Raw genomic sequence first — 14,491 nt, 5'->3', positions numbered from 1 at the left:
CAGTTCCTCCATGTTTGACTATAGACAAATCACTTAACTTCTGAGTCTGATTTTTTTCTGTATAAAATAGAGAGAATACTACCTATAGTACCTGATAGGGTTGCTGTGATGGTTATATGAGATAATCTCTTTAAATATCTTTCCAAACATTAAAGGGAAATATAAATCCCACAATTAGAGGATCATAGATTTAGAACTAGAAGAGACTGACTCCAAACTCTGTGTATTTTTTATGACTGTCCTCCATACCTGGAATTTTCTTCCTCCCCTTCACCTCCTCGTTTTCTTAAAATCTTGGTTTGCCTTCACATCTCAGCTAAAATTCTTTCTACAGAAAGTTTTTCTTGGTCCACCTTAATGCAGTGACTTCCCTCTGTTGGTTATTTAGAATTTACCCTGTATATATTTATTATAGTTGTTTGTATATTGTCCCCAAAGTTTCAGGAAATTTTTAAGATTTAGTAGCTAAAGTAGCTTTAAAATAGGAAGGATCATCTTTGCATTTGTTTCTATCATCAGTATTTTACATATTATGTGGCATATAGTAGCATTTACTATATTGGTGATTTGACTTGACCTTAATGACATCTCCTACAACAAACATATTTTTAAAAAGAAGGAAACTGAGGCCCAGGGCAATGAAGTGACCTATTTAAGGTCACACAAAAAGTATACACCAGAGGCAGAATTTAAACCCAGGACCTCTGACTCCAAAACTAGTATTCTAGACCCGAACTACACTCCTTCCTCATTCATTACTATTATTACTGAATATATTTCTATAGATACATTAATATAACTTTTTTTACCGTTCAGCTTGATTGAGAAGCCTGAGATAGGAAAGACCTGTGGCTTACCTTCATAACACAATATTCTATACAAATTTTATAATTTAAAAATCGTTATTAAAGAATGCACTTCTTTATTGCATTATCAGTTTGTCTTTGCCCTTTATACTCTGTTTACACTTGACACTGTATCTGAGTACTCTTTAACCAGTTTAAACTGCTTTTGAAAACACCTAAGCATTTGTAACAACATATGTTTTCATATGTTCCTGAGGATGAGAAGAAATAATGAGGAGAATAAAGTATTTCACAGCAAATCTAAAAACTTGAGTCCCATTTCTGTTTATAATATAAAAAGTATCTAGTAATTGGTAAATTTCTTGGGTAACTTGCACACATTTTTGCCCCCATATGTAGGATGGAAATAAAAACCAAATGAAATCTCAAAAGGAAGCTAGGAGAATTCATGAGTTTTATTTCCCCTGCTGCTTCTATTACCCTCTCTTAGTCAATTAGGCATTTAGGAAGATGTATTAACTCCTTTAGGCTGTTAGTATACATACCACTCAGTATATTAAAGCTGTTCCCCTTCCATAGGTATCTAAATTACTTTCAGTACTGCAGATAATAGAGTCCAGTAAGTGTATATAGATACATTTACACATATGTGTATGTATGTTAGTGTGTATATGTATACACACACTAGCTATGTGAGTGCCATGTATTATTATCATTACTTTTTCTATACAGCAGGTGGTTTAAGGGATTGAGTACTAAGCCTGGAGCCAGGAAAAGGAGGTTTAAGACTTCTCTCTCATGTTATAGATATTCAATTGTTTCCCTTGTGTCCAACTCTTCACAGCCTCATTTGGGGCTTTCTGGGTAAAGATCCTAAAGTGATTTACTTCTCCAACTCATTTTACAGATGAAGCAAGCAGGGTTAAATGATTTTCCCAGGGTCACACAGCTAGTAAATATCCGAAGCTAGATTTGAACTCAGGAAGATGTCTTCCTGCGTTCAGGTCCAGCATTGTGCTATCTAGCTGCCTCCCTGTCTCACATGCTCGTTTGCTTATTAACAGTGGCAAACATCCTGAGTAGGATACATTTACCATATCATTAGTGAGTTGGGACCTGTTTTAGTGAAGGAAATTCTCCATGCTAACTAAATTATAAGTCCTTCATTGATTGAATATAGCTCCTAATAGTTAAGTTCAAATTTCCTATATTCTTAAAAAGGGATCCTGACACTCACTGGCTGTATGACCTAATATCTCACTGCCCCAGACAACTCTCTAATGCACTTGCAGAAATCTCCATTGGTCTCATCCAATTCTTCTCATTCGGTGTTTCCTTCACCAATGAAATAAAAAATCTAGATAAAAAGGATATATATCTAACATGCTTCCCATTTTTAGAAGCCTGGCGAGGGAGGAGAAATTTGCATTTAACTAACTTGAAGGACTTGAAAAGCAAATTGAAACATTTTATTTTATTTTTTTAAACCCTTAACTTCTGTGTATTGGCTCTTAGATGGAAGAGTGGCAAGGATAGGCAATGGGGATCAAGTGACTTGCCCAGGGTCACACAGCTGGGAAGTGTCTGAGGCCGGATTTGAAATATCAAAACATTTTTAAATGAAATTGTACTGAATTTTCTGCATCCAGCTGTGAAAGATACTCAGCTTTGCTGGTGTATGAATTTATAGGTCACCATTTAAAGAGAGTATTGACAACATTCATATTCCCTTGGGTGTTCTTCAGTCAGTAAGTTAAAAGGTTTTCTTTAAATAGTTTATTCCTTTGTAATCTTAGACAAACTCTTAATTTACACAGGTTGGTTTTTTTTAGACATTCAGGGACAGATTTGATCTTTTACGTAGCCTGAGCTGGTTCCCTTGGAAACTTCCAGGATAGAAAAACATTTGTAGATTTTCTGTGTGTTTAAATGGTTCTGGCCAAAAATACATTGTGGTTTCCCAGGGATACTTTTCCCCCCCGTATCTTATTTTGCTTGAAGATGGTCCTTGCTTCTCTCAGGATCCCTTAATGGCTGCCAAAGGCAGTCTGTACCCTAAGTAACTTGTCTGACTCATCTACCTCGCTCCTAGTAGCAGCTGGGACTTTGCTTCTTCCCTAATCAGCTGTTTGGCAGGGGAGTGATTCAAAGCTGAGCCGCCATCAGTACAGTCAGGTACAGGCTCCCCCGCAGTGCTCACAGTTGGCTCTGACTAGGGGAGTTCCCTACAAGAAAGGGAAGTTGGCCGTGCTAATGAGAAGTTCCTGCTGAGCCAGGCATTTCTTCATGTTTGTTTTTAGAGAAAAGGGATAAAATTCTGGTGGGGCAGGCTTGGGGATGGGGAAAAAGAATTTTAGGGGCTTTGTTCTCTTTGGTTAAAAAAGACACAAGTTTTATAAGTTTCTACCTAGATGGGTTAGAAGAATGATGCAGACAACAAAAATACCTACAAAAAATTACTCACAACAAAACTAATAAACATTTTTATTAGGTAGAATCAAGTCAATATTGATAATATTTATAATCATTTATAAATTTCTAACTTAACCAATATTATTTGGCATTTCTAAAGTTTTTTTTTAATATCCTCAAAAAAGAGAAATCTATTACCTATGGTAACAGGGAAGGCAAAGGGAAGAAATAATCATTGAAATGTACTGATTTTTTTTAAAAACTCATTTTAGTTCTTTCAGTCTTCTAAATAATTCCATGTAAGTGTTAGGGGCAGAAATGGAATGGAATGTGGGGGTAGTGAGAGAAAAGAGGCAGTGAGTGGGAAAGGTGACATTCCAGGAACTCAAAACATGTGGGTTGTAAGGTGAGATTAGTAGCTTAGTGAGATATCAGGCCCAACAGATGGGAGCTATGATACACTTTTATTAAGTCTTCCAAGGAGACAAGTCAGCAGAGGTAGTTAAATAACCAGGGAGAGCAATTAGATGAGCAAGAGAAGTAAAGGAGGTAGAAGCAAGATGGGAAGTATGGATCCAAAGCTGATAAAGGAGATTTAAATCTTTTAAGTTGTATTAATCAATCTACACTAGGGTTTGACCCAGTTATCAGGTTTAGGTACATAACTGAATACATGGGAAAGTTTAAACTGGTACAAATTATAATTCATTACAGTAGCCTCTTCAGCGTAATACTAATTAGTAGAGTAGGAAAGAATTCTATAAAATATTTGTTGTTTTTCTGTAATTCAATTAAAGGAGGGGGTTGTGTTGCAACCTCAAAAGAACAGGGACTTAGATGTGTCAAATTTTCACGTGACCATTGTCAAAGATACCCTGGGAAACCTGAAAACATCTACTAAACTTTACTTCTGATCCTACAAAAACTTCATTAGTGAATAGAGAGCCACCCTGGAGACAGTAGGGAGTGGGTTTAAATCTGGCCTCAGATACTTCCTAGCTATGTGATCCTGGGCAAGTCACTTAACCTGCATTGCCTAGCCCTTACTTCTCTTCTGCCTTTGAACCAATACCCAGTATCAATTGTAAGATAGAAGATAAGGGTTAAAAAACAACAACTTCATTGATATTAAAGGGCCTAAGTTTCTTCACTTCTCACTCTTTGAAAACTTACCTACTTTTATATAATCAGGTACTACTTTTGCATAGATAACTTCAAAATCTCTGTCTCTGTTGCCATTTTTGCCACCCTTCAAATCCCAAGTCTCCAAATATCCTTAAGACAGGTTGAAAACAACTTAGGTTCATCCCTCTTCATTAATAGGTATGGTTTCTCAACTTTCTCCATCAATGTCAAAGACAATATCTTTCTGCCTTTCTCATTTCTAAACATGTTATCTTTTTCTCTTCCTTCTTTTGTCCCTAATCTCTAGCCAATTGCTTAGTCATGCAGAATCTTCCTCCACATTGTTTCTCAGATTTCACATTTCCTTTCCATTTCCACATCACTACCCATATCACTTATTCTCTGGCTCAGCTCAGTAGCTAAGAAAGTAGGCTTCTTGCCTTTAGTTCATCTAACTCTCAAGTTATCTCAAAAACAGATTTTATTATATAAGATTCAGTCTAAAAAGTCAAGCAGTCCAGGACTCCCATTACCTGCCCCCAACATACTGATCATTTATGATTCATCAAATTAGTCAGTTATTGACTACATTTTCCGTTTCATGTCATCCTTCTTACTGTCCTCTGAGTATATATTGCTCATTCCCACCTAAAATCTTTTCTTTATGCTGTTCTTGTCTGTAATCTCTGTCAATGTGCATTACTTCTTTTAAGACCAAATTTGAAAATTCATTTCATTAAAAAAACAACATGTATTTCTGATCATTCCCTTGTTTTGTGTTTCCTTCCTATTTCTCAGTGTGCCTTGGATTAGCTAGGGGCTCAGTGTATAGCACATAATACCTCAAGTCAGGAAGATCTGAGTTCAAATTTGATCTCAGACACTAACTATGTGACCCTGGACAAGTAACTGAACCTCTGCCTCAGTTTCCTCATCTATAAAATAAAGGTAATAATAACAACTACCTCCTGGGGTAGTTATGAGGATCAAATGAGAAAATGTTTGTAAAGCATTTCATAAACTTAAAGCACCATAGAAATGCTAACTATTATTACTGTTGCTATTTCCTATTTATTTGTAAATGGCAGCCTACTTTACCTCCTCAAATGGATTGTGAGTACTCTCTGGAGCAAAGGCTGTGTTGTCCACTTTTTCATTTTCTCATTACAGTCACCCCTTGCTATATTGCGGTTCACTTATGGCTTCATTCTGTATCTCTTGAGTTACACGTATCACAGTACACTATTGACTGATGGAATGAATGGCAACCAACTACAGCTCTGTGTTCTGTATCCTGGGTGCTGATTGGCTCAGTACCTATAGATTAATAAAAGTGTGGAAAAGGTTTATAGGAGAGTGGGAAGGGTTTATAAAGCCTTAAAATATATATATATATATGTATGTATATATACGTATATATATAATATAAAATAAATATAATGCTGCTACTTCACGAATTTTCACATGTGGCAGGGGTCTCTGGAATATAACTCCCACGATATTTATAAAACTGTATTTATAAAACTATGCAATACTCAGTAGACTTTTAATATGTTTACTGATAAAAAGGAGTAATTTAACATTAAGTAATCTGGGAATCTCTGTATCCTGATATTTGTTCTGGAAGGGAATATACTATTCTGTAAAACATGAGAGAGAATGATCCCAATCATGATATAATTAGTGTCAGCACTCTTCTTTGGACTGAACAGTGTAATTATTGTACCAACCAAGGTAACCATCATGTAATCAAATTTTAGTTGATAATACAGAATTCAAAGCCATTGTTAAATCCTGATATGTGGATAGACAAATGGAAAACCAAATCAAGAAATTCAACATGAAGACTGAATATATGCTGTTAATCGGATGTTAAGCCTTAGGTTAGCCAAGACTCTAGTGACCAAACTTGCATGACTTATAGTACATAAGTATACTTACTTAGATCTATCATAAACATCTCCATCACTTAAATCTTTTTTAAAGAAGTTTCATTAGCATAATTTACAAATCCTGTAAGTATCCATAACTCCAATGTCTTATAAAAGTACATCATTGAGACACTGGAGTGGGTAAGTTTATCAACTGAGGGAGGTTATACTTACTATAATAGAGGTCTCTTAAGAGGAATGACATATGGACAAAAAGCTAGTTACCTAAGCAACATATAGTGATCTGGTATAGCATGGATGCAAGTAGGTTGGGCAAGATGCCAGGCAGGCTAGGTTTGGACCTCTGGGAAGCAGGAATGCACCAAATAAAACAATTTGTGTTACACCAAGAGATGAATAGCATCTTTAAGGGAAAATATTAGGTAGCTGAATGAATACAACCCAAGAGGGAAAGGAAGGAAGTTAGTCACTCAACACCTAAAAAAAATGTACTGAGCACCTACTACATATGTGCCAGGCACTGTGTTAAGTGTTTGAGATGCAAAAGCTAAAAAGAAACTCATATTCTACTTTATAAATCTCACTAAGCAACAACTATAACTGTAAACTAAAGGTGACTGTGTTTATGAGTGTGAAGTGAGGAATGTACAAATGATTACTCAGGCTTTCGATGAACACTCCTAGACACAGGGAAAATATCCCTTTTGGAGGCAGAAATCTCTAGATTTGTGGTTAAGAGCTAGTAGGGTTGTTTCCATTAAAAGTAGGAAAGATAGTACAGAATTAGAGTAAAAATAGTCAGAAAAGAACAGTGAGTGGAAATAAAGATAGGAAAAATTGGGCTAGATCCTTCGTATTATGTAAAACTTAACATTGTTTTCTAAAGGTAACTAATAATATGGTAAAGTTTAATTGTACTTAGGGAATTATATCTCAATCTAATAAAGCCCTTTTAATTCCCCAAATATGAATTTAAAGAGTAATTCCATTATGAAAAGATCCTTCATTTCACTAAATTATTCTTCTCTAAATATTGAACTTCCATGCTTTTTTAAACTAAAGGAGGGAGGGGAAGAATGTAGCTCAAAATGAAACAAACAAAAGAATAAGGAGAAGAAACACTTCTAGCTAAATTACTAGAGTCGTTGGGCTCTAGTATCCATTGTCTTAGCCTGTCAAAAATAAATAAATGCTTATTGATTGAGGGGATAAAAAAGAAGTAAGTTTGTGTACAATTTTCAGGCACACATCTGTTGCTTAAAATAATGTAAATGGCTATCCAGTGAAATTGAAGTACCTTTTTTGCATTTATATATGTGTGTCTGCATAAAAACATACAGACATATAATATATATGTACATACATATATCTGACATATAGATATATTACATAAAGCTGTTTTAGTGTGAAGCTTTGGAATGGAAACAGTGCCCTCTCCAGATTGAAAGTTGATCCAAATTTCTGTTTTCTTCAACTAATAAGCTTAATTCAACTAATAATAATATTTGTGTGTGTATGTATGTATTATATATACATGTATGAATACACATATATATTTTTTCAAGTTAGTTGCAAAATCTATTCCTAATAGTGTTTACTTTTCTCTTGAAATGCTCTTTTAGTGTGAAAAAATGTTTTTTTTCAAATTTCATTTTTAGTTGCATCCACTCATTCAGAATTTCTAGGGCCCTAATCCTAGTCATTTCAGAGCATGAAAGTAACCCAAATAAATGAATTAGACTTTTTTTGTTAAGATATTTTATTTTACCAATTACACGTAACAACAATTTTCCATGTAAGCTTTCTGAAGTTATTTGATACAAACTGTCTCCTTCTCACCCTTCCCTCCCCCTTCCCAGAGCTGGTGAGCAATTTGATCTGGGTTATACATATATTGCCATGCAAAACTTATTTCCATAATATTTATTTTTGTAAGAAAATACTCATATAAAACCAAAACCTCAAAATAAAAACCCAAATAAACTAAAGATTTTTTTCTTTTAAATGCTTAACCTTAGAAGGTATGTGTGAGTGAATTTCCCCAAAACACATTCCTTGCTATCAGGTCATCTTTATTTATCTAGGAGTTATTTCTCCAATATTCCAGTTTTTTAGTACGACTTACTTTAGGCAACTTGTCTTCATTGTCTTTTTCTGTATGATGTTCTTGCAGTCATTCACAAGAACACTTACACAGTTTATGAAATTTTGGATATCTGTACAAAGAAACCTTCTTAATTCTGATTATACTAATTTATAATTTGTGATTATTTGTTCATAAAGTCAAAAGCATATCCGTTGTAGGTATGTATGGTGTTAGAAGGAACAGTGGGAAGGGAAGACTAGGATAATGAGTTAGATAGTCCTACTACTGTACAAACAGTAAAAATATTTTCTCTCAGTGAAAGGTCAACAGATTCTTTTCAAACACCACTTTATGCTGTAATGAATTCTATAGTTAATTAAGTACTTAAAAGAGTATCTAAAGACAGCATTTCTCCCAATCCTATCACTAATGTACTTTTATAAGGTTTTTTACTACAGTTGTCCCTGTCAGATTGGCCTTTCCCCTTTGACCCTTTTTCTTGTTCTCATCTCTTCCCCCGTCACCCCACACTACTCTCCAATTAGGATAAATGATCAGGGCTTATGTGTTCTCTTGTTAATTTGAATCTTTTCAAGGCACAGCTCTCAAGGCCCACTAGAGAGTTCCTGAACCACTGCTGAGGTAATTTAAAATGCCATTCAATTTCTGAGTAGTCCAGTTTTTATTCAGTCAATGGTAGTCAAGCCCCTATTTCTTGCAGTAGGACATACACATAAATTTTCCAAGAGTTGTCTATATCACAGTACTGCTATATTGGGTGTCTGCAACATTACTGAACCTCAAAGAGTGGCCCCTAGTAAAACAGATTTGGAAATGGAGTCATTATCCCCTCTTTCCCATTAGCTTACTGAGTTTCCTGCTTAACTCCATTAGAAGTATTCTCTTAATGTAACTTGTCAGCATTAAATATCAAGAGAGCACTACTTGCTTTGTTCTTTTTACTTCTCCATTAGATTTATTTATGGTTTAACATACATACACAATACCTTTAGGAAAATCCAATATTTCCTTCAGGTTATCCCTCTCCCTGAAGAGCTTGTGATTTTTTTTTTTGACTAGGTGCATTGTAGGTTTACCTTAACCATTCTTCCTGTATTTCTTTTGGAGCTGTGGGAACTCAGCCCCACTTACTGTTAAGCAGCAGAGCCAGAGATTAGGGGTTCATATGCAAAGGAGGATGGAACAATCTTCTTCTCCTCCATCCTTTTTTCTATTTTCCAATATAGAGGCACTAGTTCCTGATCCTCCAGAGCCAAGTGACTTGCTAATGTGGACATTTGACCTGCTCTTTTTGAAACCAACCAAATATCCCTTTGCCTTGGTATATGCAAATCCTTAGGTAGGAGGATAATGTTTTCAAATGTGTAGATTGAGTGATAAATCTAAATTCTGTGAGATGTAAGGAGAAAGCTGATTAACTTGCAGAATCCTATTAGGAAGAATAATCACTGACCACTTGTTTCCAAAGGAAGAGACACTTCTATTTCACTTCATTCAAATACTCTCAGGCCTGAAAGAGTTTTCTTCTACTTAATAAAGTTCTAAGAGACACATTTCTAAGTTGACATCATTGACAAGTAAAAATTGTAAAGTATTTTAAGAGCTCTAGATGAAAAAAATGATTTTTATCATAGTATTATTATGAGCGTTCAATATTATGCATCCTGTTGACAAGTTATTTTTAAGGTTATTGAATCCTAATTTTGAAGTACTGACAAGGACCCTTGTACTTCTTATACTAATAAGTCACCACTTTACTAGCAATCATACTAATAGATAAGTAGGACAACTATAAAATTCTTGTGGTGTTCCATAGAGGAGACATTTTCTTGGCTTAAATGGCTATGTAATATTATTATGTTATATGGAGGAGCTTCCAACACTTTGTTTCAAGTTAACTGATGGTAATAGGTGATGCATTTCCAAAACTGCATTTGCCGTTATTTGAGCAAGTCTCATAAAAATGCATTTTTGTTATTTTGTTTTTGTTTTTAAAGGAATAGGGAAGTTACTAAAGGTATAATATGATAGACCACTAAATTCTTGGGGAGGTTGTGAGACTTGGCAAACATTTTCATACAGTGCATTGTACTGGCTATTGGATAAGATGGTCTGTGCTTTCACAGCAGTGATTGGCAAAAGTTATTTCTCGTGGTAAAGACCTGTATATTAAGACATGCTTAAAAACCTGAGGAATTTGATCATTTGCTTTATGGAGTGATGTCTCTTCACAAAAGTATATTCTCTGGGTATCCGATAAGAAAGACCACTTAAAGTATATTTAAGACCTGTAGTAGTAGTAGAAGTTGTACAGGTCTAGTAGAGTTGGATTTCAAATGAGACTCTGCTCTTAACTAGCTTTATAAATTTGAACAAATCACTTATGGTGGTAGATGTGCATTTTTTCATTTGTAAATTCCAGAGTTTGGACTAGACATTCCCCAAGGTTCTTTTCAGTTCTACTGTTTTGTGAGTATAATTGCTTGTTTATAATGGTGAGCACCTGGAAAAAGATATAGGACACATTTTAACACTTAATCTGAATTATTAATTTTTCCTCCAGTCTAGCTAGACAGTCAGCAAAACAACAGCTTTATCCCTAATTTGTAGCATTTACCAATTTCCCAGGTGCTAAAATTTTAACAATCAGCTCTCTGATTTAAGCTGGCTCTAGCTATGATAGTAACTAAGATTGTAAATTGCATAGCTGGTACTAAAAGGAGTTTCTCTACCAAGAACCCTCTACCAAAATAAAATCACAGGTCCTGATTAAAATAAAAAACAAAAATACATGATGACATAATGGGTAGGTGGATTGTTGGATTTAAGAGAATTCAAATCCTGCCTCAAATGCTCACTGGCCAGAGAAGTCACTTAATCTTTCATACACTTCAGGTTCCTCACTTGTAATAAGGGAATTGGATTCAGTGATCTCCAAGGTATGATCTGGTTCTAAGTCTATAAATTCTATATGTAATATCTCTATATATGATTCTGTAAATTCTAATAGTTTTAGAGTGATAGGATCTCAACTACCTACAGAAAAAAAGTTAGAAATAAGATGAGCATCTTTGAAAATATCAGTGAAAAAATATTGTTTGTTTCTGAAAGTTCAATTTATATATTTTCATAATCACATCTATTTTGTGTATATGAGAAGTAGAGTGACAGGGTGACTAGAGAGCCGGTTGGGAGGTTGGGAGGCTTGAGGTCAAGTCCAACCACAAACATCTGTGGGCTGTGTGAATGAAACGAGTCATTTAACCTTTTAAGTGATCCAGGAAACTGGAGGACTCTAAATCATCTCTACCTCTTAGAACCTCATTCCCTTCAAAACTTTTCAAGCACTACCTTTTCAATCTTAGTATTCTCCAAAGTTAAATATACTTTTATTTTTATACATATATTTATGTGTGTATATGTGTGTGTATATATATATATATATATGTTGTAAGTTTGCATGTATATATACCACTTGTTATTTCCTCCAATAAAATATAAGCTCCTTGAGGGCAGGAGCTTTTTCAAGTTTGTCTTCATTTTGTCTGATCTTTGCACAATGCCTTGTATTTTTCAGGCACTTAACAAATTCTTGATAACTGATCAGTTTCAAAATTGATATATATCTGCACTGGCAGAGTATTTCTTTATCTAAAGTGCCATATATGAAATAAAAGGTATTACACATAAATCATATGGTATTTTTATCAATGCAGGTGTATCTCCAGGACAAAAAAAATGCATCTAATTCAGATATCGTCTTCATTTGTTAAGATTGTAGATATTACAATTAAAAATTTTAAAGGAATAATAATATAACGTCATTTTTTGCATATGTCACTGCTGGAGGTACAAGTCCATCCCGTCTCTTAACTACTCATCTGGCTCTTAGCCAATTGACTGACTTGATAATTGCCCAACAGCAGTTCCATCAGTATTAAGAAGAAAGGTCCTTTTGGAAGTAATCTCTAAGGAAGGGGTCGGCAACCTTTTTGGCCGTGAGAGCCATAAACGCCACATTTTTTAAAATGTAATTTCATGAGAGCCGTACAGTGCTCAGAGTGTGCGCTCCTGTAACAGCGCCTGAAAAAAAAATTGACTTTATGGCTCCTCAAAAGAGCCATATCTGGTCCTCAAAAGAGCCAAATATGGCTCGAGAGCCATACGTTGCCGACCCCTGCTCTAAGGCATATTAAGAACTAAGTACATAAAAGGTCTTCTCATAGAACTCTCCACCTTCTGAACTTAACCTTCCATTGAGTTTCATTTCCCTTACTGCAACAAGATTTCTGTTTTATTTTCACTTTCTTTTTGGCAGACTAGAGTAGCTTGTCAAAATGAAGTGATTTGTGTATGTGGGTAGTTACTTTTTATGAGATGCTATGAATAAGAATATTTTTTAACAAACCAAATTATATTTTCTCACTTTCTAAACTTCAGAGAGGTTTATGGCATACGATTGATTGAGTGCACTAGAATTTTTTATGGAGGTTACTAGAAAACTGAACAACAATTCAAAATTATACCTTCATCCTTGATGCAGTGATGTCCTTGGAGTGGGAAAGAAGGGTGAAGGAGTTATGAGTGCTATCGCTAGGTGAAATAATATTTTTTCCAAAACCCATCAAGATGTTTTTTTTTTCTCCTTTAGCACTGCCATTTTTTAATCAAAGGGCTTACAAGGTGATGCCAGTATGTATGTATCAACTTTGTTTCCTTATAGATTTGATCCCTTATAAATTTGTGACATTTTACCTTGTTAGAGGAGTTTTAAATTTTCATGTCCATAAATATTGCCTTTGACAAGATAAGAGAACAGGTCTTGAATGTTCTTTTAGTAGTATCTGGTGAAAAGTCTGCAGTAAAATTCTCAAGTTTTAAAGATGGCAATTGGATGAGCTAACTATGGACGAGGGGCAGATAGAGATAAAAATTATTTATGTATTGCAAGTATTTATGTATTATGTATTGGTGGCTTTTCCTTTAAGTGAGGAAAAATGTGTTCTTTACAGTAGAACATGTGATGCTCCTATATGCATAATATTAGTGAATCAAAAATTCAGAAAAGGTGAACATTTGTAGATAATTTCTTCTTTTGCCAAACCTGCTGCCTTTGACTGGAGCCCTTCAATTCAGTAAAAAGTCATATCATAAACTTATTTTATCCGGAAATTGTGATCTACATTAAAGATCTATTTTTAGATTATTATTGCTTGTAATGAGTTACATTTTATAGTTTGAACACATTTAAAACATTGTCTTAGGTAACCATTATTTAGTTGGGAAATGATTTCTCTTTTAGTGCCTTAGTTTGACAACTATTTTTCTGTTAGAAAGGCAATAAAGAGTATCAGAATTGAAAACTAATAATTTGTATTATTCTGAATACATGTTTGTCTTTTTTTTTTTAATTTCCTTCTATAAAGACTCAGATCCTTGCTTTTTGCTTTGAGATTGTTTTTTTTTTCTGCTCCTATAATTTGTATTAATCCTAATCTAATATAAGATAATGGATTTAGAACTGTAATGGACTTGGGAGGTAATCCATTACAACCCCTTCAGCCATTTTACAGATCCAAAAAGATCCCAAAAGCCTAAGCAGTTTGTCCACAGTTGCTCAGGGAATAAGTGGCAGAACCAGGATTCAATGCTGAATACCCTGACTACAAATCTCTGGTTCTTTTCAATCTTCCATAGTCTGTAATACAAAAATCCTTACCTTTCAAGATAATTAGAACAAAGATTAAAATTGATTAGGTAGAAATTTTGACTTGCCTAATTTGAGGACTATAGTACAAATAAAGTAGGAAGTTTATTTTAAATTTTAGAACCTGAATAGAAAGAATACACTTGTTAACACACAAAAAAAAATGTTCTTTAGTTCATATGAGCATTGTAGAATATTTTTATGTATAGTTTTTTTATAGTAGAATTAGAATGAAGAAAAATGTTCTAAATTCTAGTAAACTAATTAATCCTCCAAAGAGGAGCAAAAGATTGTGGTAACAATCTAAGAAACTTGAAGATAACTGGATGAAGTTCTTACAAGAAAAATATTTTGCCAAAGTAACTATAAATTGGGTAACTGCTAGAAGAAAATCAATCTCTAGCACAAACACAATTATTTGTTATTAGTAGAGTTTCTTTAG

This window comes from Gracilinanus agilis, chromosome 1 (genome assembly GCF_016433145.1).
Source record: "Gracilinanus agilis isolate LMUSP501 chromosome 1, AgileGrace, whole genome shotgun sequence".
NCBI classification, from domain to species: domain Eukaryota; kingdom Metazoa; phylum Chordata; class Mammalia; order Didelphimorphia; family Didelphidae; genus Gracilinanus; species Gracilinanus agilis.
Note: the sequence above shows the minus strand (reverse complement) of the source record.